General features: G+C 40.2%; 1 long non-coding RNA gene across 1 annotated transcript in view; it reads left to right on the forward strand.

The window, feature by feature from the left end:
• Nucleotides 1–15,677: 15,677 nt before the first annotated feature.
• LOC122793635 overlaps nucleotides 15,678–26,151 on the forward strand; it is a 204,047-nt gene continuing 193,573 nt past the window's right edge. Inside the window, exon 1 of the long non-coding RNA XR_006363499.1 lies at nucleotides 15,678–15,860. This is a non-coding gene — a long non-coding RNA (uncharacterized LOC122793635). The remainder of the gene's footprint in view (nucleotides 15,861–26,151) is intronic.

Genomic DNA, 26,151 nt, shown 5'->3' on the forward strand with positions numbered 1-26,151 from the left:
AAGGGGAAAAACAGAAAAAAGGGAAAAGTAGTTGAAATGAGGAAAAGCAATCTATTAAATGCACACTACGAAATGTTAGTACACATGAAATATTTTACTTAGCTCTGTATTTGAACTCTCACTCCAAAGAACCTTCAGAACACAGTAAGGGTGAATTATCCCTCTTTGCCACACAAACACCTTTGCAGCAAGGAACTGAAATCATTTTGCATACAACCAACTGCAACATCATCTAGAGTAATATGATACCATATAATGGTTATTTGTACATTTATTAATTTTGGATGTAGTGCACTGAGTGATCAAACAACCACTTATGAGTATTGCTTACCAAAATGCAGCTCTGTCTTGCCTCTCTTTGTTTGTTGATCACTCTTCTCTTACCTGTCCAATAATCTGAGACATGCAGTCTGTAAGCCATTCTATATTACTGGCCTTAAAATGTGTGAGCATATTAAATGGCAATAATATAATATGTAGTTGCCAACAAATGAAAAGGTGGTTGGATGTTAATGAACAGAACCTGTGAATTGTGTGCTGCTTACTTACATTCCCAACCTGGACAAAATTACATCTAACGCTTTGTAGGTCTAACCTGACACACCCACTTGGATAGTCTGCATTGCTGATGTGTTTTCCTTCTCCTTGCTAGTAATCATTTACAGTTGTAATTCATTAAAAACAAACACTGAGGGAGTGCCTGCCCTATGTTTACATTTGATACCTGGGGCAAACTATTGGGATTCAGCAATTCTAATATGTTCACACCTCATTTGCATCTTCACCGTGCTGACATCTTTGAATCTACACTATAAAAAGGCAACTGTATAGCTTGGAACTGAAGGTGAGGAGACTTGTTTATGTGGATAACACAGAAAATAGGCTATTATTTTGGGATATATCTGCACAGAAGATTACTTAACTTCAGAAGGTATTTTTGCATTTTGTCAGCTATATACTGCCTATGCTGAAATGGAATTAAGAAAAATCCATTTATTATTTTTATATATGCATATTTTTATCTGTATACATTAGCTAGAAGTGGACTGACGGCATGAGCATGCTTGTCAGGGCATTTGACATGTATATTTGATTGGCAATACCTTAAAATTGAATGTTCTGTGTTAAATCTGTAGACATGTTTCAGGGACAGTTCATTAGATAGCAGTGTTAGCAATTTGAAGATGGTTTGTTAACAAATTGTGTCATTTGGCTGTTCTTTTGGGGGTGGGGGAGCAAAGCTGCATTTCTGTTATGATGCAAACAAGGATATGTTGCTATAGTTACTCTCCTTTTTTTTGCATCCAGCCTGTTGTTCATATTTCAAATCTCCAGACTGTTTATGTTTCTCCAGTGGGTAATACTGAAATGCTACCTTTTCTGTTTTATCTAAGAACAGTTATTTTGTAGTTATGTGTATTATCCTTCTGTTGTCTTTTAGGACACCTAGGACTATGGCACCCAGGCATCTCAATCCCCAAAAAACACCCTTCACTGACCCTGAAAATCAGATCATTATGGAAGCCTTTAGGTGAGATGGCATCTTTCTGCTTGGGAGGGGATGTGGAGATATGTCAGGCAGAATGCATATTTGGCAGCAGATGGTTGCAGATGTTAATGCAGTAGGCAGCCACAGTAGGATATATGATCAGGTGCACCATAGGGCCACTGACATGATCTCATCTGCATGGAGGAAAGCAGCTACAGTGGCCTGTGACAGGACAGGTACAGGGGGGCCTGCTACAGAGCCACCACTAACAGCAAATTAAGAATTACTGTCTACTGTCAGGGATCCAGACAGCTCCCAGGAAAGTGCAGAACACCATGTCCTTGACATTGGTGCTACTGTTTCAGGGAGAGCATGCATGTCCCAGGAGGATCTTCCAGGTAGGCTTTTGTATCTCAGTTGTTAAATACTCTTGTACAGTAAAACAAGTCAATGTGTTAGTTCTGTTTCACAATAATTTTTTTTGGGTGGGGATTGAAAATTGCTACAATTAGCAACACATTCTTATTGATTACACATTGGCTTAGGTTGTACTTGTCATCCAGGTTCTTGTTGAAAGTATAGTTAATGGACATATAAAGGGGAAAAAGTATTACCCTCTGTGTTACTGTTAATTGTGATGATGCTGTCCTTGCCTTTTGCCTAACTTCTTCCAGGACCATCTGGCATATGGAGCATACCGTCACCCACTCATGGTAAGCTAAACATTTTTATGTTTGTACTGATGAGCAATTCAAATAAATATTTTAGTGTGTGACGTTGTTGTCAGGACTGCTGTGTCTATTGCTGTACTGTCTAATAGTGGCACCACTGTTATGTTGTTAGCATATGTTGGACTGTGGTAGTGTATTAAATGTTCCTCTGTGTGTTGCTTATTATCACAGGTGATCCTGACAGTGGAAGTGTGGGACTTTTACTACCTGATGTCTGAGTATCAGCAGACTCTGATGATGATGGTGACCAAACAAAGGTACAGTTGGGGGGTGCAGAGGTTGAATCTGACACTGAGGTTGATATACAGCCATCCCCTGAAATTCCATCAGACACAACCAGTAGGCCTACGCCTACCCATTCCAGTGAGCCCTCAGATATTGAACAGGTAGAGGGAGATGCAATCAGGGAAGTGTGGTTACTATGGCTTAAGTGCCTGTTGACTCTGGCCATAGCCAAAGTGTGGGCGAGGTGCCATGCAGGAGGGTTGTTAGGGGTGCATGGAAGATGTCTGCTGTCCATCTTCCACCTGACCCAGGTGTCTCTTCCTGTGCCACTCAACATAAGTTTAGGGCCATCATGGAGGCACAGGCACATCCCCGTATGTCCACCAGAGAAATGCTTTGGGTTGTAGATGTAGCACTGACTGACATGCATGACTGCCACCACCATGTTGTCGATGGATTGGATGAATGACACATTGGAACAAGCAGTGTCTGTAAAGGAATGTCTGCTGGGAGGGGGTGGCATCCTCATGGGTGTAGGTCAGCCATATCATTTGCTGTTATCCAATGTGGCTGTGCCCAGTCATGCTCCCATACTGGCAGTACTACCACTGCTCCATCAGTGGGTGAGCTGTCCACACCCAGACTTGGTAGGCCATAGGGTTGTGGTCCTGGACATCCTTGTGAGGGGAGCTCATCCAGCAGGCATCAGTCACATTCAGGCAGCAGCAGTGCATATGACCGTGGACGTGAATGTGACAGTGCAATGCCTGGCAGAACCAGTTTGTGTGGTCGGGTACGACAATGATGAACTGCCACCTCTACCATGCATGGCTCACACCTGTCTGACTAGCACAGAGCTTGGCTGTGTTCATGCAGACACTCACATACCAATTTCACCTGGAGAACCAATACAGACACACACACATAGCAGTTACATGGTTCAACCGTGAAGCTTAAACTCATTTTGTCTCATTGGCCATTTGTTGCTTTATCTGAATGTCTGCCTACTTCTCTTTCTTACTCACACACACTCACCGACCTTTTGTGTCAGCCTAGGCTTCCTGCCCCCCCCACCCCCAACACAACACCCTGTGAAAGTGATGATAACTGTTTTGTATCATTTGGATTCAGGAATACATATACTTTGTGTCTGATACTCAGGGTGCATAGCTGACTTAGTGCTTAGTATATCTGCATTTGTGATGTTGAATTGGTAATTATTCCTTTGACTTATATTGGTCTTAGAAAGTTAGACAGTTGATAGCATCAACATTTTTCTATCTTTATTGTTAATGATCTTGTGAGGATTGTGAAGTCTGAAACTGAAATGTGTATCATTACTTTCTAACTTCTCTTTAATGATTATCCAGTAAAATGTATGGTGCTAAACTGAGGGCATGCAGTAACCATTGCTACTTTTGAGAGATATGACTGTGTGAATCTTTGATGCCTGAGGCCTACTACTTAATAATGGACACATATAAGTCAAATAGGTCTCTGCTGTCATAAGGTAATTTCTGTACAAATCTCCCACCTTTTACTTGTTTACACTACCAAGTAACAACATGCAAGGATATGTCAATCATTCATAATATTACACAATACGCTCCAGGTTCAACATTTACTTTGTAAATCCAGCATTTGCAAGAGTTGTATTCAGGGCTGGCTCTGTCTGATGCAAGCAGTACACAGCCAATACATGGCTAGGTAAAGGTTGTGAGAGTTGCCTAGCATCAATGTCACTATATGTATGTGTGTAGGAGGAAAGTTTTAGGCCTTAGGTGGTGAGTGGCTGTGCAATGTGTTGTCTCTTAGCCAATGCAAAGGCATATTGTGCATACCTACATCTGTCTACACCCACAGCAGCTGCCGCTTCCCCTTCTGAATTCTCATCTCCATGTGGCTGTGGTGAACTTGCCATTGGTGGTGGGATGTGTGCCCCTTCCCCCTGTTGAACCTACTGAAGCTGTTTTCTCAAGATGATGTTGTATAGCATGGCAACACATACTGTGAATATTTCAGTATATGTCTGTGGATTGTGCTGCAGGGCTCCCTCAGATGTATTAGGGCACTCGAACTGTGACTTCAACATCCCAAGCACACTCTCTTTGATAGCTCTGGTTTGAGTGTGTGTCTCATTGTGGTGTTCTTCAACAGGTGCGTGTGCATTTCTGATGGGTGTCATCAGCCAGAGTTTCAGTACATAACCTGCAACCCCCTGTAAATGACCCTGTGGGATATCCCCCTAGTGAACATCTGATACAGTTGTGAGGTGTGCCAGATATGTGAGTCATGGTAACTGTCTACACACGTTCAAGATGATTCTCTTGGCATTACATGACTTGGCAGTTAAAAGAGTGAAATCCCTTTCTATTAATGTAGTCTTCCCTGTTCCCAGAGTGGTGCCTTCATTTCTACATGTGTGCAATCTACATCACCCAGTGCTTCAGGGTAGTGTGCTACAAGGTAGAACTCCTGCATATTTCTGGCCCTATCCTCAGGAGTATGGGGAATATATACGTGGTCACTAGCATGTTGTAGCATAGCATTCAGGAATTGATGGAGGATTCTGGATGCTGATGCCTGTGACACCCCCAGCATTTCCCCTGTTGGTTTCTGAATGGTATCTGTAGCTAAAATTCTAAGTGCTACACATACCTTTATCTTCATTGGGATGGGTTCCCCCTCTGTTTGCCATGGCTCTGAGTTAAGAACTACAGAGATTGCAGAGTTCCTATAGTGTGTCTCTAACTATCCTGTAGCATCCTACAATTTTCACATCATGTAGGTTGTGATAAATTACCTGGGGTTTGAAAACTCTTTGCCTTCTTGCCCTTGGTCTATTAGCAGCAGCAGCACAGACGTCAGCCTGTTGCACATACACATGAATTAAAGCAACAGCAGCCCTAACATTGTTTCTGTGTAGTCTCCTTTCCATGGCTGTATTCAAACAGGTTTTGGAATTCACAGGGAAAACTAGCACTGAGTCTACATGGTTGCTTTATAGCTTGTTGAATAGCTCCTCCACCTTGGATTGGTTGATTAGCATACAATTCAGCTGCGTATGCAGTAATTTGCATTCCACGGGGTTTACCTTGTTTGAGCAATGATGCAGCTTATTGAAGCCAAAACAGTGCACTACCATGTGGAGCAACACGCACACGGTGTAAACAGACCATCTAGACTTTATTGAATCTGGCTGAATATCTTTTTCTTATGTTTATGATACCTCTGTCCTTGGTGATTGAATTGCTTTGCTTTGCAGATAATGCAAATGAAATCTTCACTTACCTTTGCACACTTTGTTGGCGGGCCCAGGGTTGCAATCCAGTAGTCCAACAGCACCAGGTGCCCCTGTTCTCTACCCATTGGCAGTCTGCTAATGCACAAGCAGTATAGCAGTCCACCATACAAGTCAAGTCAACTCACATTTCTTAAAATGACAAACAGGAAACAACATGAAGATTAACTTTCCAGATTGAAACAATTAGACTGCAAAACAATGTCAAATACTTAGAAACTGCTTTTGCGGGAATATCATTAACACAAGATGCAACAACATTTTAATCACACCTTAATAAAAGAGTAACAATATAGTTTACATGTGGAACAAGATGTATTATTTAGCTACATCTTTACTAAGCATCATAATTGATATCAACCATAGGAAGGATATAAAAAATGGGAACCAAATAGAAAAAGAGATATTGCCCACCACATGCAGATCTGTATCTCTTAACCGCTTCTGATGTGGGCTCAAAAAGTGATAATTCAATAAAGATATTTGTTTAAAAAATTGTCTTTTCCTCTTAAAACTTGCGATTTTGGAAGAAAGAGAGGTGGATTCCATTGTGTCTATATTAGATAAATAAAAGTTTATCCAAACAAACGCTGCAATCATCAAAAATCCAGGATCTCGATATGGTTTTTGTGAGATCGCAGTACAGTGAAGATCGGAGTATTTGCCCTTTCCCTACTGTAGTGCGATCTCGGAGTTGGAATATATATTTAGCGGGGGGGGGGGTCACAGCCCCCCACAATTGCGAGTTTGAGTTCCTGAATTTTTGATGATTGCAGCGTTCATTTAGATAAACTTTCATTTATATAATATAGACCCGATTCCACTTAATAATCAATGACAAAACTAAGAATTCTAGATTTCATTTAGTTTAAAAAATACATGTTAATTCACACTCTTTTAACTTCTCAGCTTAACTGTACTAATACATTCAAACACTAATCAACATTTCCTCTAGCTTCTGATGATTAAGGCTTCTCCAAGATCATTTCCACTAAACGGAATTTAATTTCCCATGAAATGTACAATTATCCACAAATGAAGTCTCACTGATATCTGTGGATGCATGTTTTAAAGAACACAATTAGGCACTACTTCCCATGCTGTACTTTACCATAATTCAACTTTTCTATGATTTATTCTGCATTTGTGTTCAATTTATATGCAATATAAAGATTTCTTTTAAGTTACATAGTAAAACCATTACTAGCAGGGGGATATATATACTGTCTGTATAGCACTGATATTGTTTCCTTTATAAAGCGTAACTGTTATCTGTCCATGCATATTTATTTTGGTCCCAGGACATTTTTATGTTGTTTCTGTTATAACCCACAGTCCGAATTTAATGGATTAGAGTAATTTATCAGCGTTCTTGCCTTTTGGCTCAGGTCGTGACTGAAAATAGTCCTCGGCCCAGTCCACCTGACTTACCCAGATTAACAATACAAATAAAAAATAGCACTTTAAATGCACTGAAAAATATAGTCTTGGTTTCTACTTGATGACTGTTATAGGTGCTAATTTTATTGTTCATGAATGATATATCTTTTTTCCACTACCACTGCAGTTCAGCTCCAGCAGCCAACATTCAGCACGAAGAAGAAAAAAGAAGTTATGTACTTACCATAATGTTCCATCTGTGTTGTCAAATCTTCATTCATCATTGACAGATGGGCTCGGTTCCGATATTGGAACTGACTTGGCCTTTACTACAGCTCATGTCAGCCAAAAACTCTCGAGCTTTACCTCTACCCAGAACCTCCCTCTCTCAGTTACCTCAGGTCGAGTTTGTAGAAATGATATAAAAACGTAAAACATATGTACATACACACACATATATGTAATATATACAGAACTTGAAAGGTAGGTCAGGAGGAAGCCTTATCTACTGTGCTTAACCTGACAACAGTATAAGGTCGCTTAGATCTGCTCCACCAAAAAAAAAAAAAAAAAACTTTTAGGTTGGGGGATGGGGAAGTCAAGGATAAATGAAGATTTGACAACACAGATGGAGCGTTACGGTAAGTATATAACTTCTTTATCTGATGTTGTCAAACTTCATTCCATCCTTGACAGATGGGACAGAGTCCCCAGCTACCTAAATTCCTGGGCACTGTCGAGCCAAAGGATGATCATCCTCTAGGAGACCAGGTCCAATTTGTAACGAGTAATAAAGGCATGGGGGAGTAGCCCAGGTAGTTGCTGCACATATATCATCCACTGAAGCTCTGGATTGAAAAACAGCTGAAGTAGCTATTGACCTTGCAGAATGTGCTTTGCTTGGTTTGGTCAATGTTAAATTATTCTTATCATAAATGAATGAAATTCAGTCTTTCAGCCACTTGGAGAGAGTAATTTTGCTGACTGCTTTGCCCAACTTTGCACTAGAGAAAAAAAGAAATAATTGACTAGATTGTCTTATGTCTTTGGTCCTGCCAAAATAGACCTGTAGCTGTCTATGGATGTCTAAAAGGTGCAAGGCGCTCTCTTCCTTATTAGAGTGGTTAGGGAAGAAAGTTGGTAAATCAATGATCTGGTTCATGTTTGTCTGTGCTACAACCTTAAGAAGGAAAGGTTAGTTTGCAAGGATACCCTATCCTTGTGGAATACAATATAAGGAGGTTCGGATTATAAAGCCTGAATCTCTGAAATCCTTCTGGCAGAGGAAATGGCTACCAAAAAAAGAGTGTCTTCCAGGATAAAAACTTTAGGTCACAATCTGTAGAGCGTTCAAAGGGAGAATGTGTCACTGCCTGAAGAACTGGGTTTAAGTCTCTAGGAGTTGTCGAGTCCTTGAATGGAGGCTTTAGCAAAAGAGTGCATCTTAGAAATGATTTGCAAAGGCTATGAGAGGCTAAGGAATGTTCATCCAAGCCATTATGAAAATTAGAAATAGCAGCCAATTGTATTTTGATAATGGAAGGGGTTAAAAATAGCGAGGCTGAAAAGTCCAGCACATGTTCTGTGGAAACTGTAAAAGGATCTATTTGTTTATCAAGGGCACACAAAGTGAATTTCTTCCACTTACTGGTGTACAGCTGTCTAGTGGAAGGTGTGTAGGTCGATAAAGGAATGTGGCGTACTGGGGAGGAAATATTTGGATGCCTGGTAATTAATGGAACTGGAGGAACCAAGCAGTTAGCTTGAGGTTCAAAATGTTTGGGTAAAGAAGACTATTCAGATGGGAAGACTATTCAGATGGCAATGGGTCCAGAATCAAGGGCTGTTGATTTAGGTGAGACCAAAGAAAGGATAACCAAATCTGTTGACGCAAAAAGGGAGCAATGAGGATCACTGTACTCTTCAACTTGCATGCTTTCTGTAAAAAGTTTGGAATTAAGGGTATAGGGTGGAAAGACATATAGGAGACCAGGGGGCCAATCGTGGAGAAGAGCATCTCTTGGTGACTCTCCCAGAGGGGGAATTAGGGTGACGTACTTGCTGCATTTGTTGTTTAGGGAGAATGCGAAAAGATCGCAGCAAGTCTGATCCCAAAGACAGAAAATCATGTTTGCTACTTTCAGACTGAGAGACCACTTGCAAGGCTGAAGGATATATCTGCTCAGCTTGTCCGCAATCACGTTGAAGCTCCTTGGTATGTGTGCTGCTATTAGAAAGCAGTTGGAAGAAATCACCCACTACCACACTCTGAGTGTTTCTCGACAAAGGGAGTAAGACTTGGTTTCTCCCTGTTTGTTGATGTACAAACTACTGACATGTCTGTTTGAATTGCAAACACTGATGTACAAGTTGGCCTCTATAGGACAGCAAGTGCCCTGGAACATCTTGCCCAGATAATGCCCTCCACCCCATCTGGGAGGCGTCTGTGGTCACTATGGCCATGGGATCCAGAAAGGCAAAGTGACAACCATGAAGAATTTGATGTGAATGCATCCACCAAAGAAGATCGGTCTTGCAATGTTTGGTGATCAGGACTTGTTGTGACAATGGGTGATGAAGTATGGACTACTGGGAAGCTAGCAGGCATTGAAGAATTCTCATGTGAAACCTGGCTAGCGGCACCAGAGTTATAGAAGCTGCCATGGATCCCAGGGCTTGCAAGACTAAACATGGAACTTTGTTCCTGAGGATTAATTTTTGAACCTTAACTAGAATTCTCTGGTGACGATCTGGGGGAAGAGATGCTGTCATTGTCCGAGTATCCAATACTGCCCCTATGAACTCTAAATTTTGTGTTGGAGTTAAACATTTTTCTAGGTTTACTGTTATCCTCAGCTGAGCACAAGTTCTGAGGGTGTAGTCCTTGGCTATTATCAGGTGATGCTTGGTCGTAGCGATTATAAGCCAGTTGTCCAGATAGGGAAACACATGGATTCCTTGTAGTCTCAAGTGAGCCGCTACTACTGCCATGCATTTGGTGAACACCCTGGGGGCTGTAGTGAGTCCAAAGGGCAGTATTCTGAATTGATAACTGGCTCCTAGTCTGAACTGGAGGAACTTTCTGGAGTTTTTGTTCATCCTTATGTGGTAATATGCATTCTGAAGGTCTATTGAGCACATCCAATCATCCTTCTTCAGAAAGGGAGGAATAGACTGTACCACAACCATCCAGAACTTTGTCTGTTGAACCGATTTGTTCAGTACACTGAGATCCAAAATTGGTCTCCAGTCCACGGTCTTCTTTGACACTAAAACTGATCTTGAGTAAGTTCCGGATACTTCTTAGTCTGGCGATTTTGGATGACCCTTTTGTCCAGCAGTTTTTGGATTTCTTATACTGCTGGATCCCTCTAATTGGGTGGAACACTGGGGATTTTCATCTGAAATGAGGGAGGTTGAAAAAAGGGAATGGTATAACCTCTGGATACGATCTGTTGCACCCAGGAATCTGTTGTTATGTCTCGCCAGACATTTAGGTGCAAGGATGAGTGTCCCATGACTGCCTCCAGAGGAAGACGATTGGGCCTCTTTTCAGAAGTGCTGAAAGGGCTTGCTTGGGAAAGAATTCCTGAAGCCCTGGTTTTGTGGACCACCTCTGCCACGAGGACGGCATCTCCCATTCTGGTTCCCCCTCTGTCCCAGGGGGAACTGCCTCCACATGTATTCTGGAAAGGCCATTTGGATTTTTGAGCCACATTTTACCACCACTCCCATGATTCCTGGAAAAGGACCTTTGGGGTGGAAAAATGTACGCCAACAGCAGAAAGGGTCTTACTATCTTACTCATACCTGGACACGGTTTCTTTCACTTTGGGGCCAAATAAGGATGTTCTGTCAAAAGAAGCATTGGCGAAAGAAGACTTGAATGGTTCTGAAAAATCACAAAGGCGCATCCACGCACGTCTTCTAATGGCTACACCTGTATCTGCTGCTCTAGATGCCCCTTCGGCTGTATGTGTTATCAGCCTCATACACAAATTGGACATAGACTCTAGAATGGCTAACTGGGAAGCCTCTTTATTTTCGACTCCCTCAGCTACAGCTTCTGCCAGGATGTCTGATGATTCTTTGATCAGATCTGTTGGAGTCTGGTGAAATGTGCCAAGTAGTTCATGGACAAGGTTGTTGAAGTGTAGACCCACTTCCTGAATCTGTCCATAGCCCGGGACTCCGTTAGGTGGATGGACAGAGGAACTCTCCTCAGCTAGTTCCTTTTTGGTGGTGGCCACTACGACCATAGATAGCATCAACAGTCAGACCCTTGGCCCAAAACTGTTTGTCTTTAGGTGCTGAAAGTATGTTGTCTAGTCACTTGGGGATAGGCTTGATGGAGTCAGGGACCTCCCATGCCTGTTGCAAAATCAGTTGAATTAATTCATCAGCAGGCAGAGTCACTCATGATGTAAATAGATGGGTGCCAAATGCCTGCAGGAAGACAGACTCCTCAGAAGAAGGATTTTGTCACTTCCAGCCACCCCTCTGCTTTAGAATGTCCAAGCTGTCTCCAAAGGAGACATCTTCATGGGGTTCCAAGATTACCAAAGAACTTGGGGTAATTGTTGGCTCTGTAGAAGCGAGCAACTCCGTGCTGGGAGAAAGAGAACAGAAGATTCTAAGAGCTCTGAGGAAGTTAGAAGAGGAGTAATCAGTGGGGGTGAAGGAAGATATTTTGATACCAAGACCAGAAAGAATTGGTACCAAAGGTGGGCTTGAAAGCCCTCTAGCCCATAAAATATTATTTACCAGCCTCTCCATGTCCAGTTCCATAAGGCTTTTGGTGGAGCAGATGGACGAAGGAGAATCAATTGATGTTCTAGGTCTAACAGTCGTAGTCAGTGGAACAGAAGCCAAATCTCGTATTGAGGCCTTCAACATCAAAGAGCTCAGAATTGTAGTAGGTGCCACAACTGAGGCTGTCAGTACCAATGACTCAAAAACAGAAGCTTTCAGTTCCAAGGGAACAGTTGGTACTGAGCTCTTCAATCTTTTGGCTTTTGGAACTGACAGGGAGATCGGAACCGATGAACTGCATTTTTTAACTTTGTCAGTAGAAGAGGAAGGTGAGATATCTGTTTTAGCTTTATCAGCAATGAATAAGGCTTCTCCAAAAGCTGATGGCAAAAGTCCTTTTAAAATTAGTTTGTTACACCTTTCCAGTAGAGCACTGTGGTTAAAGGCATGACAAATACTACAATCTTCCTGTAAATCATGAGGACCAAGGCAATGTACACACAGTGCATGAAAATCTGACAGGGGAATTTTATGGCCGCACTTATTTTTTGAAGCCAGAGGGGCCCTTACCCTTCTCAGCCTTGACAAGCAGTGAAAAACAGTTATAGAGAAATTGTTGCCAACTGGCTTACTGACAGAACCCAGACTGTAAAAGTAGCTGACTCCAAATCCAGCTCCAGACAAGTGACAAGTAGAGTACCTGAGGGTTCAGTCCTGGGACCACTCTTGTTTGGCATCTACTTCTCTGAAGTACAGGCCAACACTAAGGAAGCCATTACTGAATCCCCAAATGATGTGGATATTCTACAAAAGGGCCTTACAGAAACAGACGCTTGGTGCCAGAGCCATGGGCTCAAGATTAATTCCAAGAAATGTATAGTTATCCCCTTTGGGAAAAAACATGTACCCATGAATTACCATATAGGTGGCAGCACACTAAACACCAAAAGTGTGATGAGAGACTTAGGGACACAGGTGGACAGTGGTCTCACCTTCGATAACCACATCGCCACAAGTCAGGAAATCCTTCTATGCGGCACACCTCATCACTAAGGGCTTTTCGTTCAGAAAAAAGGAGGTCATTGTCCCACTGTACTCATCCCTCATTAAACCCATTATAGAGTACAACTCCCTGTTTGGTATGGTATGTACCTCACAAGACATCTGCAACAGCTGGAAAGGCCGCAGAAATACCTCACTAAAAGAATCACAGGCCTAAAAAGCAGATGCCGTATGCTGACCGTCTAAAAAAAAACCCAGCTATACTCTGTGGCATATCGTCTACTCAGAGGTGATCTCTGCTTAACATACAAGGCCATGCCAAACCCTGAGCTGTTGGACATGCTCCACTTAAAGAAATCCCAATCCCTCAGAGCCACACACTCCAGGGACCTAAACCGTTGTCATCACAATGAACAAAACATGCTGGAGGGATAGGTTCCTGACCCAGAGACTCCCCATACTCTGGAATAGACTGCCCATACATGTCAATCGCCTCCTTGGCCCTCTTCAAAAGGAACCTTGACGATTGGATGGGAGATAGGAAATTCCCCCTGGGGATCATGTCAGTTGCCCTGCTAGACAGGGTTCCAGGGAAGTAAATACTGTGGGAAGAAATATCCAGGGAATTGTTATGGCTTGGCTTGTAGGCCCTAGGGCTGATAGCCTAGTACCAACCTATGTTAAAGATGTCAAACTTCATAAGAGACACGGAAAGTGAGAGTAGAAGAGATAAACTGAAACAGATAGCTGGTGCCAGAGCCATGGCCTGAAGTTAAACGCCAAAAAATATATAGTTATACCCTTCGGGAAAAACAAGGTAACCCCAAGCTACCATATAGGTGGCAATCCACTAAGCACAGAAGAGGTTATCAGGGACCTGGGGACCCAGGTTGACAGTGGCCTTTCTTTTGACACTCACTTTGCTAAAGTGGTTAGAAAGACCTTCTACATTGCCCACCTGATCATGAAGGGATTCACATCCAGATCTAGTGAGGTCATTGTTCCCCTGTACTCTTCACTTATCAGACCAATGATCGAGTACAATGCCCCATTCGGGATGTATCTCACCTGACATCTGCAGCAATTGGAGAGACCCCAAAAGTTCCTCACCAAAAGGATAAAGGGACTCCAAAATCTGTCCTATGCTGCCAGATTGAAGAAACTCCAGCTCTATTCAGTCACATACCGTCTGCTCAGAGGTGACATGTGCCTGACATACAAGGCCATGTCCATCCCGGAATTAATGTACATGCTCCACCTCAAAAAATCCAAATCCACCAAAACCACTAGAGCAAGTGACTTAAACCTTAGCACGGATATAAATAGGACGTGCTGGAGGGATAGATTTATCACTCAGAGACTCCCTATGCTGTGGAATAAAATCCCGGTCCATGTGAGGCAGAGCACCTCGCTGGCTCTGTTCAAGAGAAATCTTGACCTGTGGATGGGAGATCGTAGGTTTACCCCGGGAATCATCTCTGTGTCACTGCTGGACAGAGGCACAACAAACTAATGGGTACAGTATTTTTTCATATAAGGGGTGGCGTAAGCCACAAAACTTTGGGCTAAGCTTATAAATGCCTTAGGGCAGATAGCCTAGTATAAACCTATGAACATTTCATACTTAAATTTTTATATTTAGGCTAAAGGTCACAAAAGGGAGGGGGAAACTATCAATAATAGTGGGGAAGTACACAAACCTGTAAAAAAGGGAATGGTATCAAGAATAATACTATTAAAAGTGTAAAAAGAAGTAAGACAGAAAAAATATATTCAAAAACTGCAAGGAATGGACAAAAATGTTACCTCATCCTAGTAGTGCTTGAGAATAAATGCTATCTATACACGACAGTTTCTTAAAGCGGCAAACGAGATCTGAAGTAAGAGAGAGAGAGAGAGAGAGGGATTCTGGGTAGAGGTAAAACTCAAGAGTTGTTGGCTGGAACGAGCTGTAGTAATAGCCGAGTTGGTTCTTCTGTCAAGGATGGAATGAATGTTTGACAGCATCAGCTCTTTTGTTAAGTATGAATACCATTTGGTTAAGACAGATAAGGTTGTCGCCTCACAGAAAGACGTTATCCTCTTCGATTCTCAGCTAAAGCGTCTTCTTCAGTGTGGAGACATGCGTGAATGGGCGTACCTTCGTTGAAGGTTGTGCGTCAGAGCTGGCAACTCGGTACGTAAAAATCTACTGCCAGTCTTCCAATCATTAGCGGACCGGAGTTCCGCTGTGGCGACCCGTAACTAGAAAAGCCGAAAAATACAACAACCCCTATATAATCAGTGATATTGAGTCTTTGTATAGACTTATTTTGTATATATAATAAAGTACATACCCATCAGCAGGTCTAACTATGATAAACATCATAAATCAAGAAATCAGTTTTTAAGCAAATCAAAAAATTGGTTACGAACAAAATGTATGTAGGTGAAGCTAGGCAAAAATCAGCAGTTAAGAGGAAAGCAGATGACAGAAATAGAGGATTTGCATGAACGTGCGTTTTCTAAAAATGGTTAATATCTGTGATACGGTTTACTTTTGTAATTATAACAAGTTTGCAAAATCAGAAATTTTAAGAGACAGTAAATTCCCGAGTTAAAATGTGATTGTTAACGTTTGAGAGGTACTAGAGATAAACATATAAATCCATTTGGGAGAAGTTGTTAATGTTTATTTTTACCACTTAATATACAGAAAGAAAAGATAATATGCCTATTACCACGAGGATTCCATCAACATATTCTGCTCTCTTTGGGGTTAACGTTTACAAAAACACCTTGTGGGTATTGAGAAAGTGACCTCGATATTTACCGCGTGCTGGCGCATGCACTCACCTCCTACTGACGTGCTCGTTCCCATACAGCATGTGTTCCTGTTTTGTTGCGTCAGGCGCATTCGGTAGTGGGTTGTGGGCTTGTGGACAGTAAAATGGAAGATGATGATGTTGCAGATAGTTGGGAAGACGCGGCTGATAATGGGGTAAGACAGTGGAATATTCATTATAGCAAAGGGTGTCTTACAGTGGTGGGGTTGCTTTTAGTAATAGAAGTGTGGTAGATGAAATAATTATAACATAGCAGTTTTTTGGCAAAGAGGATAAGGAGTATCCTGAGCAGTACTTCTGTAGGCCACTTAAAGTGACAGAATTTTACTTTTGAAATCGTTGTTTCTGAATGTGGTTATTATTGAGGTTAGGTTGTTTGTTACAGTTTTTTAATAACAGCAATCTAGCTTAATTGTACAGCCCTTTTTGGCTTAAACATTAGTCGGGGCTACGGTGTGAAAACTTGCTTGATAAGGAATGGTTTGTGTTAGTAAATGAAGATATTAATAAGGTGACACGCTTTCGTATATTCGTTAGTTTATATTTTCATGGATTATTATGTGAATATCTGAGTAGTGCATACATGCGATCAGTATAGTTGGGTCTCCTTGGTGTGGCTGTACAGCGATGTCTATCCGGTGTGTGATTCTGACATTTATAAAATGCTTAACTTTGTGTTTTCCAGGAATAGTGGAATGGGCACGATAATAAAATTAGTGTGTACTAGAACTTCTAAAGTGTGTTTAATGTCTCTAGAGAATACGTACTGTTGAATACATCTGTGCTTAGCTTTGAAAATTTCAATTGCCCCCCCAGTATTCAATACTGTACATTACTAGATTGTAAGCAGTACTTAATGCTGTCAACAGCACTGCGCACAAACATGCTCTCGGTTGAAACGACATTTTGGCTATGCCTAAGTTTTTGTGGTTTGGTGAGGCGGCACCAGTGAAAGGCATATTTGAGTTTTCCAACTGTTGCTGCACGTCACGTTTCCCATCTGTTTTGGTAATTAATGTTTTGCGTTAGTCTCATTTTGGTGGTAGTTATGCCATGGCTTTGTCCCGGCCTTTTATGGGCTAGTGTTAGACAGTCTCGATGTGTGGAAGTAGTATTCACTTGAGTGTTGCTTTTTTGTTTAAAAATCAGTTCGTTCTTTTTCCTGCATAAGTTTGAAATTATGGGTTCCATTTATGCTTCTCTGCTGGTAGTAAAATCTGAGGAGCACTACATGTGTATTTAATATGTCTGATACTGCTTGGGTGCAGTTTCCTTTCGCGGACAGTACTTTGAGAAGTGTCCACCTGTTTCGTTATGTTCTGCAAAGCATTAACAGCCTGTATTATCATATTTTCATTGCTCTTTACAATATTCATTTAAATGAGATGTGTCTTCAGAATTGTCCTCATGGCAGGATCTTTGTGAGAGAATGACATCCATGCTGCTGCATGCATTTGTGTGATAAGTTTTCACATTGCTGTATGTCCCATGGTACAATTTGATTGTTGCAAGGCCATTTCTTATAGCATAAAAAGCTTCCATATCGAGACCACTTGTCATAGGTCATCTTGCCTATCTTATTTGATTTAATTTCAATTATTACTGTGTGCTCCGTTGCCAAATTCCAGGTATGTAGTTGAGTTTGTAGCTCTCAACCAATCGGGGACAAATTCCGGAAAAATCCGGGGCACTTATTAAATGTTTGTTTTATTAACTTAACAGAATTAGAGAATGTGAATTAATATACATTTCTTGAAGTAAAATAATTCTTCAGCACTTAATTTATTAATCATAATTCACCACTTTTGTCCAAATGGCACCAGCGCTAAAAGGGATTGAGGGACAGAGCTAAAACTTGTGTCAAAATCAGGGACAGTTGAGAGAGATGGTTGAGTTGCTCCTTTAGAGTTTCACCCTCTTGTTTTGCAGTCTGTGTGAAAGAAAGACTCAATAATTTCTTATTCTTTTGCTATGAGCCAATAAGGTAAGAGCACTGAACTTTGTAGTAGCTATTCTATACCTCCACTGCTAACCACTTTTCTTTTCAGATTTGGTGCCTCTCTTTGAATATTTGCACATTCATTTTAAGTAGACATTGCTAGTTATTTGCTAAGCACTACATTACAACGAAAAAGGTACTAGAAACTAAGCAGTTTGGTTCGAGCTCCTTGTAGGAAAAATGTAGATTAGATGTCTTGCTTTGATTTTTTTTTCAATAAAATTTGTTTTTGAAGAGTCTATCATTAGGAATACTGGTCTTAAAAATGTTTGTAGTTTTATCATACGTGTCAAAAAGGTTGTGTTGACTTGGCCCTGTTCTTCATCAATGTGAAGTTATTTGTAATTCTTGTTAAGTAGTTTAAGTTTTAAATGGCTACTTCAACTTATTAATTTCTATGAATCTCATAGTTCATGTCCATGAATTGCAGAAGGTATGGCAAAATCCTGCTGTAAGTGCATTTAAGAAGAGCAGTGGTGCTGTGTCTGACTCTGTGTCAGATTCATAACCTTTACGGCCAACTTGTATGCCCTTTAATTTTATCCGTTCATGTTGTTGGTGACTATTACTGTTTCTGACTCGTGGAGGTTTGCAAATACTATATTATTACATAAGACGGGATCTTTTGATGGTACTAGTATTGTCCAAGTCTTGACTTCACTTATGGGCATGCACTTTGAGAGGTGTTTATCATTACTTCTGGAAATCTATGAGAATGGAATAGCACTTGTTGATCTTGTAGCATGGTTCAATGATGTAAAGATTGACTTTTACCAATTTGAATTTAATGAAACAAAGTGATGCCTTAGATAATGGTCTTAGTGTGGGTGGTTGCATACTTGAATCTAACAAAGGTTTTTGATAGTATCTCTCATTCGGCAGTAATTCTTAAGTAAATCACAAGATAAATACATTAATATTATTCAATGGGTAGGTGATGGCTTAGACAGAGATGTCAGTGTGGTAACATTCAGGGCCAGTCTTCAAAATAAGAGATTGCCAACTGTCATTTCAGACTGGTCCGTTTTAGGTCATAAACTGTTCGACTTTGTATTTTCATTTTTGTGAGTTAATACCTTATGGCTGGCTAAACATGCTGATGGTAGTAAATTGGAGCATTTTATGTCATTGTCATGTCACTGAGCTTCACCTTGTATGTGTCCAAACTATTTGAATGGCTAAGTAAAACTAGTCTTAAGATCTGAAATGGCTCTTAGATGTTGTTGATATTAAGTCTTTTATTTTGGGAAACCATTTTTATGTAGGAAGTGACTGAATACAGAAACCTTGATGCTTATGTAAGTTTAACTTGACGTTTAAAAAAAAAAAAAAAAAAAATCATGTGATGTTAAGGCAAAGGATATGTGTGTTTTATGGACCTCCTGAGAAATTTTCTTTACCAGATTCTTTGCAATCGCATTGAAATTATTTGCAATGCTTATTTTTTTGTCAAGAGATTACCTCTACATAATGAAAGTGTTCAAAGAAAATCTGAGAGAGTAATGTAGTGCAGGACAATCGCATATCAGGATCACATGTCAGTTATGGAGTGCAGACTAGTCGCATATCAGGAACACTTGGCTAAACTACTTATTTTCTGTCCGTTATCACTGGTTATGTGGTAGATTGTACCTAGCATACTTTGCACTTCATGATAAAAAAGTACTGCTTTTATTAAATATTGAGCTGTTGCAGTCAGAGTGAAATTCTCATCTGGCAAGTTTATACCTTTTGAAATAGCAAAATGCAAAGCCAATTTTATATGTAGGTATATCACCCAAAGTTTTGTAAGATCATGGAACTCAGTGCCGTTGCATGTAAGGAAATGTACTTATCTAGAATAATTCAGCAAGTCTTTAATGTGTTTGGTTTTGGTTTGAATATGTATTGAATGATTTTGGAGCCTGTGTTATGATAATAGACATTTATGCAGCTTACCTGAATCTGTTGTGCATAAATCAAACTTCATATCTTTGTCTGTGTTAGACTGCAGTTGTAGAACTTTATAAATCCAAAATGCCTGTGAAGAAGAATCGTGTGAAACTTTGTAGGCAAATATTAATTTACTGTGGCTACAACGGTAATGAATGGTAAATGTTTTAAATGCCTGCATATACTGTTGTAATCTATGTTTTATGTGGCAAAGTCCTTTTTAGTGAATTTTCTTTACACTGTTTCTAAATTTCTCAATTGGCCTACACTGTAAATACAAAAGATGTTATACTCTGGTCTGTTATCTGTCCAGTATTGTAAGATGCTTCTCATTTCTTGGGGATTTATTTTTAAGCATATATCCTGTATGTTGCTTATCAGTTGTACATTTGTGTCCTAGCAAATGTTAGCGGTCATAGTTATTCCAGGGTCTTTGTATTGTGTTTTCTTCTTTAATGCATGTGTAAATACACAATGACTTGTTGATTTTCCAAAATGCATTATATTGTACTTACCATTAGTTTAAAGTGTATACCAGTAGTCTGTGCCCATTCTCCAGTCTGTCTCATGTAAAAGTCTATTTCTTAAGTGTCTGGTTCATTTTGTGCTGTAAATGCAGTTTTACAGTTGTTTGCATATTTATTTAATTAGCATGTTTTAGATCTAGTAATGGTCACTAATAGAATGCTAAGTAACATGGGACTGAGATCTGAACCATGCAGAACTCCAAGATTAATTTGAAGAGTATTTTACCTCCTACCCTGTATGAACATAAATTGGGACCTATTAGTTAACCATGACATAATCCATTTTCTCAAATTATTAACTTTAGCATTTCAAAGACATCAGTATAGTACCTGATGAGAAAGGAAATAAAAGGCTTTGGCTAAATCCAGGGAAAATAACTCCATGTGAGAGTCCTAGGTCCAAAGCCCTTTCTATCTGATCCATCCATCCACAACCCATTTTTACACATGGTTTTGGGGTGTCACTTAACAGCGACAATCAATTAGAACAAAGGTTTACACAGCTGGGTGGCTAGCCCTGCTGCAGTAGTTTTCATTCTCACCACACACTCACACACCTGTGGCCAGTTTAAAGTGTCCAGTTCGCCTTCTACATGACTGGGATTATAGGAGGAAAATGAAGCACTTCGAGGAAACCCAGCAGATTCTCCACAGAAGGCACCCTAGCTGAAAATCAAACTGGGGAACTTAAGTGTGCCACCCTTTTTTATAGAAACTTAATAAATTAGTCAAGAGTTGAGCTGTCCTTTGTTATCCTTGATCTTGACTAATACATTTTTGTAATGTTTGTGTTGCTCCTTTCTATCTCAACATGCATCTTTCAAAACATTGACCTTTGACTGAAGTAAGACTTGTTGGTCTGTAATTACTGACGTCACTTTTATTGTCATCTTTAGATTAGTGTTTATAGCTGATATTTTCATAAATTTGAGATGGTTCCATTTGTAACTTATTAAAATATTGGTTGTAATAGTAGTAAATACTGTTGGCATCTGTGTGGCAGGGATCATGTCTAGTTCCATAAATGTTGACTTTTTTTATTTTCTTTAAAGCTCTAATTTCATGAGGGGTAGTCTAGCAGATTATTTCGGATATTGGCATGTGTATAATTGATCTGATCAGATTATCTTCAAACACTGTAGCAAGCCAGAAATTAATTTTAGCTATGCTCAAAGGATCTTTAACTTTATCTAGTTTTATTACATTCATAGTATGGCGAGAGTTATTATTGAAAGTCTATTTTAAGAAATATAATTTGTTCATGTTCTTTGGTAATTTTATTTTCATAATTATTTTTTCAGCATAATTATCCTAGTAAATGATCTGCAGGTATTATTGAAAATGTATTTATTCTAGTAGAAAATTTCTTGTAACTGTATAAGAAGTAAAAAAAAAATATATATATATAAGTCCACCAAGGTGGTGGTAACTTTTTTTGATGTGTTAGCATAATAAATTGCTGTAGATTCAACACTGATAACCATTTGAAATGTTGGGACGTTTTAGAGCAAGTCTGGAAAAGCAGACACTGAATTTCTAAAAGAAGGGACTTGAACATATGAAGTCTTAGATGTAATTTCTCAGACTATTCCATTTTTGGGGGGTGTGGAGACCTTGGAGTTGGTATATACAATTTTTTATTTTTTTAAGGTTGTTGGCATTCAGCATTTCAGTAGGAGCCAAAAAGTAGATCTTGGCTGGAAAGACATGATTTCCAGTCATTTCAGTTAATTTGTTGTATGAAATGTTGACTGGTAATTCTACCTCTGTTAAAATTTTATTTACTTTCTTGATTTTGAATCAATAGAAAGTTGATCTGAAAGGTCTTGGCATGTAGTTGCTCTTTTGTCAATTATAGTAGGATTGTCAGTAGTATCCAAGTTGTTGTCTTTCGGCTTTTCCCGGTTAGGGGTCTCCACAGCGAAACTCCGGTTCGCTAATGATTGGCAGTAGATGTTCACAAATGCCGAGGTGCCAGCTCGACGTTCAACCTTCAACAAAGGCACGCCCATTTACGCATGTCTTTCGAATGCCCATCCAACCGCATATTATTCCTTCTAGTGCCATCCATGACAAGTTGGGTCAATCCAGTTTGTAAAATTATATCGGCATTTTTTTCCATAGTTAATTTTTGTGGAGTGATCTGCCCTAGACCTTCTAGATTTATTAATGGGTAATATTAATGGGTAATATTAAAATCATCTACTTAGTAGGATGCTATTTAAGCAAGAAAGATAAATCAAGCATTTGTCTGCTTCATGTTTTGCCTATGATAGCTAATGTTAAGGAGTTTGTTAGGATTTCTGCTACAGCAACATCCCACTATTGACTAAGATGTAATTTGTCTTGAGCAAACAAATGATTGTCATATCTCAAGGCTTCCCAAAAATGAATGTTTAATATTACAAACAATGCAGAGTTGTCTGATCCAGCAGTTGTACAGATGTGCTATGATAAATAGTCATTCTAGTGTCAGGATGGAATTATTTAGCTTAATGTTATTTAATAGACAATACCTGTATTGTTTTTATTTCCGAAATATAATTTGTTCATGTGGTTAACTAGTGTGTGCCAGAGATAATTTGCCCCTGCGTGAATTAAGATAGTCATGCAAAACGTTTTCTTGAGGCAGTTATGAAAAATTGACATACCTGTTAAGTTTAGGCCAGATAAGGCACTCTCAGTGATCTTATTTAGACTGCATGAATTTCATGCAATAGGTTTGAAGACAGTTGATCAAAAGTAACAACATTTTACCTTCATTTGTTCTTTAGTAGTAGTAATAGTAAGATTAGGTTTAGTATTGGGAATGGTAGTGATCATATTGATCATTGCTACAGTAGCTTTCGCTATATGGATTATATCCTGAATGGGATACAACAGCTAGACAGCTTCAAAGTTCTTCCACGCATCCAAACAATTGGGTTGATCAAGCTGACTAAAAGTAATACCTTGGCCGCGAGGTCCTTCAAAGCTTTCCTGCTGTTAAGTAAGAGTGCTCTTCCAAGAGTGTACAAGGTTTAATGTATTAACATTCGGTTAATGCTGTTTAAAATGGTGTTGATTGTCCTTTTGGATAGAGATTTGGTTTTTTGGACCCTCTGCTGTAGAGATCATTAGAAATGTGATGAGTGGTAAACTGATACAGGGAATGCTCCAGATTTTAAGGTCTCTCCCTGCATATTTCCAGTGAATTTTATGCTCCCTTGTCCAGTTTTTGGTAAGAAACAAAGTCCCAATGAAAGATTGGTAAGCAGGCATGTTTGGCAAGGAAGTTCCAAAAATAAATTGGAAACTCCTTAAGAATAAAAGGTAGTCAAATAAGGCAGAATGATTATATAAAGTACCTTGCTGTTCTGCCCCCCCCCCCCCCCCCGGCAGTCCCTTATCCTTTCTGCAAAGTCTGAACTTAGTTTCTCAATTGGCAATAGATTGTTTCAGACAAAGGGGTTCCGAGACTGATTTCAGCAGAGTTTCAGATGGCAGTGGGAGGAATTGTTACCGTCTAGGAAATTATTCCACACCTGCCATGCTGACCCCATCCTCAGTTGTGGAAAGGTTTTTATTCAAGAATATTTTTGGTGCCAAAAAATGCCTTGACACCAATTCTGGACCAGTCTCTTTTAAACCTATTATGTCATGGTACCCAAGTTTAAAATGCTTTCACTTCACAATGTTAGATTTAAAAGATGCTTATCGCATTCCTTTTCTCACAGACTTCAGGTTTTATGTGTCGGGATCACACTGTCAGTTCTCTTCCTTATCAGTTTGGCTACTCATCACTCCAAGAGCGTTCACCAAGTGGTTAGTTCCTGTTTTAGCCTTTTCCAAGCTGTAGTGTATTCACATTTTTCCATATTTAGATGACTTTCTTATCTTTGCAGAGTCTTTTTCAAAGTGTCAAGAATTTCTAACTTTGGTGAGAGAGCTCCTATGCAGCTTGATATTCCTAGAGAACATACAAAAGTCTTTTGACTCTGATGTACAGGATTGTGTTCCTGGGGTGTCTTCTATTTTTTCCTGTGTAAGAAAAGTTCTTTTGAACTGCAGTGTCTAGTTCTGTATTTGGACCAGTTTCCAGGGTTTTCCACTCCTTCACTGTTGAGTACCTCAGGATTTTGAGTCTTGTGACATCTATGATTCTCTAGCAAGACTCCACATGAGAAAGATGCAACAGTATGGTATTTTGAAGTATCTTTGCTCCCAGCAGTAACACCAGTTATCGTCCCAGATTCCAGTTATGGGATTTGTGAGAAGGGAAATCACTTGGTGGTGATGTCAAATGTCAATGAATCCAGGTCTCCCCTTCTCCCTTCCTGCTGCAAAGCAGTCATTCACCACAGATGCCTCTAATTTCCCATTAGGAGCAATGTCATGAGGGATAAAATGAGCAAGGTACCTGGGACAACAGACAGCCACAAGCATATGAATATAAAAGAGATGTTTGTCCTTATCAAGGCACTCAGCTCTCTGAATCACCTCTGGTGCCTGTGACAACTTCAAGCTGTTAGACAATATCACAATTATGTGGTACATAAACAAGCAAGGGGAATCCAGAACTTGTCCCACTATGCAGACACTCAAATGGACACTTTCATTTTTTTTCACCAAGATAAGATCCATCTGTGTGGAGTTCAAGTTGACCTTTTTCCGTCCCGTGAACAATCATCTGGTAAAATCCTGCTCTAGGACTGAGTGCAAGAAGGGCTGGAAGATAGATGCCTTTTTCTTTTTTCCTTTGACAGGAAGGTTCATGTATGCTTTTTCACCGAAATTTTTTTTTTTTTTTTTTTTTCTATCCAGAATGTTTCTGAAGATTCAGATAGACCACAGTGATCTCAGGGGATTCCATCTGTTCTGGCCCAAGCAACAGTGGTTCTCCCTCCTTTTTGGATGAAAAGACCTTGGTGATGAGGTGTGCCATATAGATGGATTTCCTGACTGTTGTGGTGATGTGGTTATCAAAGGTGAGACCACTATCCATCTGTGTCCAAAAGTCTCTTACCACACTTTAGGTGTTTAGTGTACTGCCACCTATGTGGTAATTCATGGGTGCATGTTTTTTCCCAAAGGGGATAACTGTACATTTCTTGGCATTAAGCTTGATCCCATTGCTCTGGCACCAATCATCTGTTTTTTGTAAGGCCCTTTTGTAGAATATCCACATAATTTGGGGATTCAATAATGGCTCCCAGTTTGCAGTCACCTGGGAACTTTGTTAGCCAGAGTCCCTTAGTGTTGGCCTGTACTTCTGAGAAGTAGATGCCAAACAAGAGTGGTCCCAGGACTGAACCCTGAGGTACTCCACTTGTCCCTTGTCTGGAGCTGGATTTGGAGTCTGCTGCTTTTACAGTTTGGGTTCCGTCAGTAAGCCAGTTGGCAACCCATCGAGTGACGTAGGGATTTATGCCTAGTTTAGTAAGTTTATCTATGATTCCAGAGTGTGGGATGGTGTCAGAGGCCTTGGCGAGGTCCAGATAGGCTGTGTGGACTGCTTTACCCTCGTTCACAGCTCTTCAGACTGATTTGAAGAAGTTGGTCAGGTTCAGGAGTCAAGATCGGCCCTTCACGAACCCAAACTAGGTGGGGTCCAGTGTTTGAAGGTTGCCAATGTCTTTGTTTATAAGTTCCATGATAATGTGTTCCATGCCCTTTCAGATCAAAGCTGTCAGACTGATGGGACGGTAGTTCCCGGGATCCAAGGTGGATTCCCCCCCCTCCCCCTTGTGGAGTGGGATAACTGTAGCTGTGCGCCACTTAGTGGGCATGAAGCCTGAGGTGAGGCTGTGATTAAACATGACACTTGGGTGAGGTGCCATTTCATTTTGTAATTCATGTAGTACACAGCCCGGGATGTCATCTGGTCCCATGGATGCTGTATTCTTAGCTTTTGAGAGTGTGTGGTTTCTACCTGTGTGGCCGCGATTACAGGAATTTGGCAATCTTTTGTGCCCCAAGTGGTATCTGAAGTGAAACTATTTATCTTCC

The sequence above is a fragment of the Protopterus annectens genome, chromosome 2.part0, assembly GCF_019279795.1.
Source record: "Protopterus annectens isolate FY-2018-M chromosome 2.part0, PAN1.0, whole genome shotgun sequence".
Taxonomy (NCBI): domain Eukaryota; kingdom Metazoa; phylum Chordata; order Ceratodontiformes; family Protopteridae; genus Protopterus; species Protopterus annectens.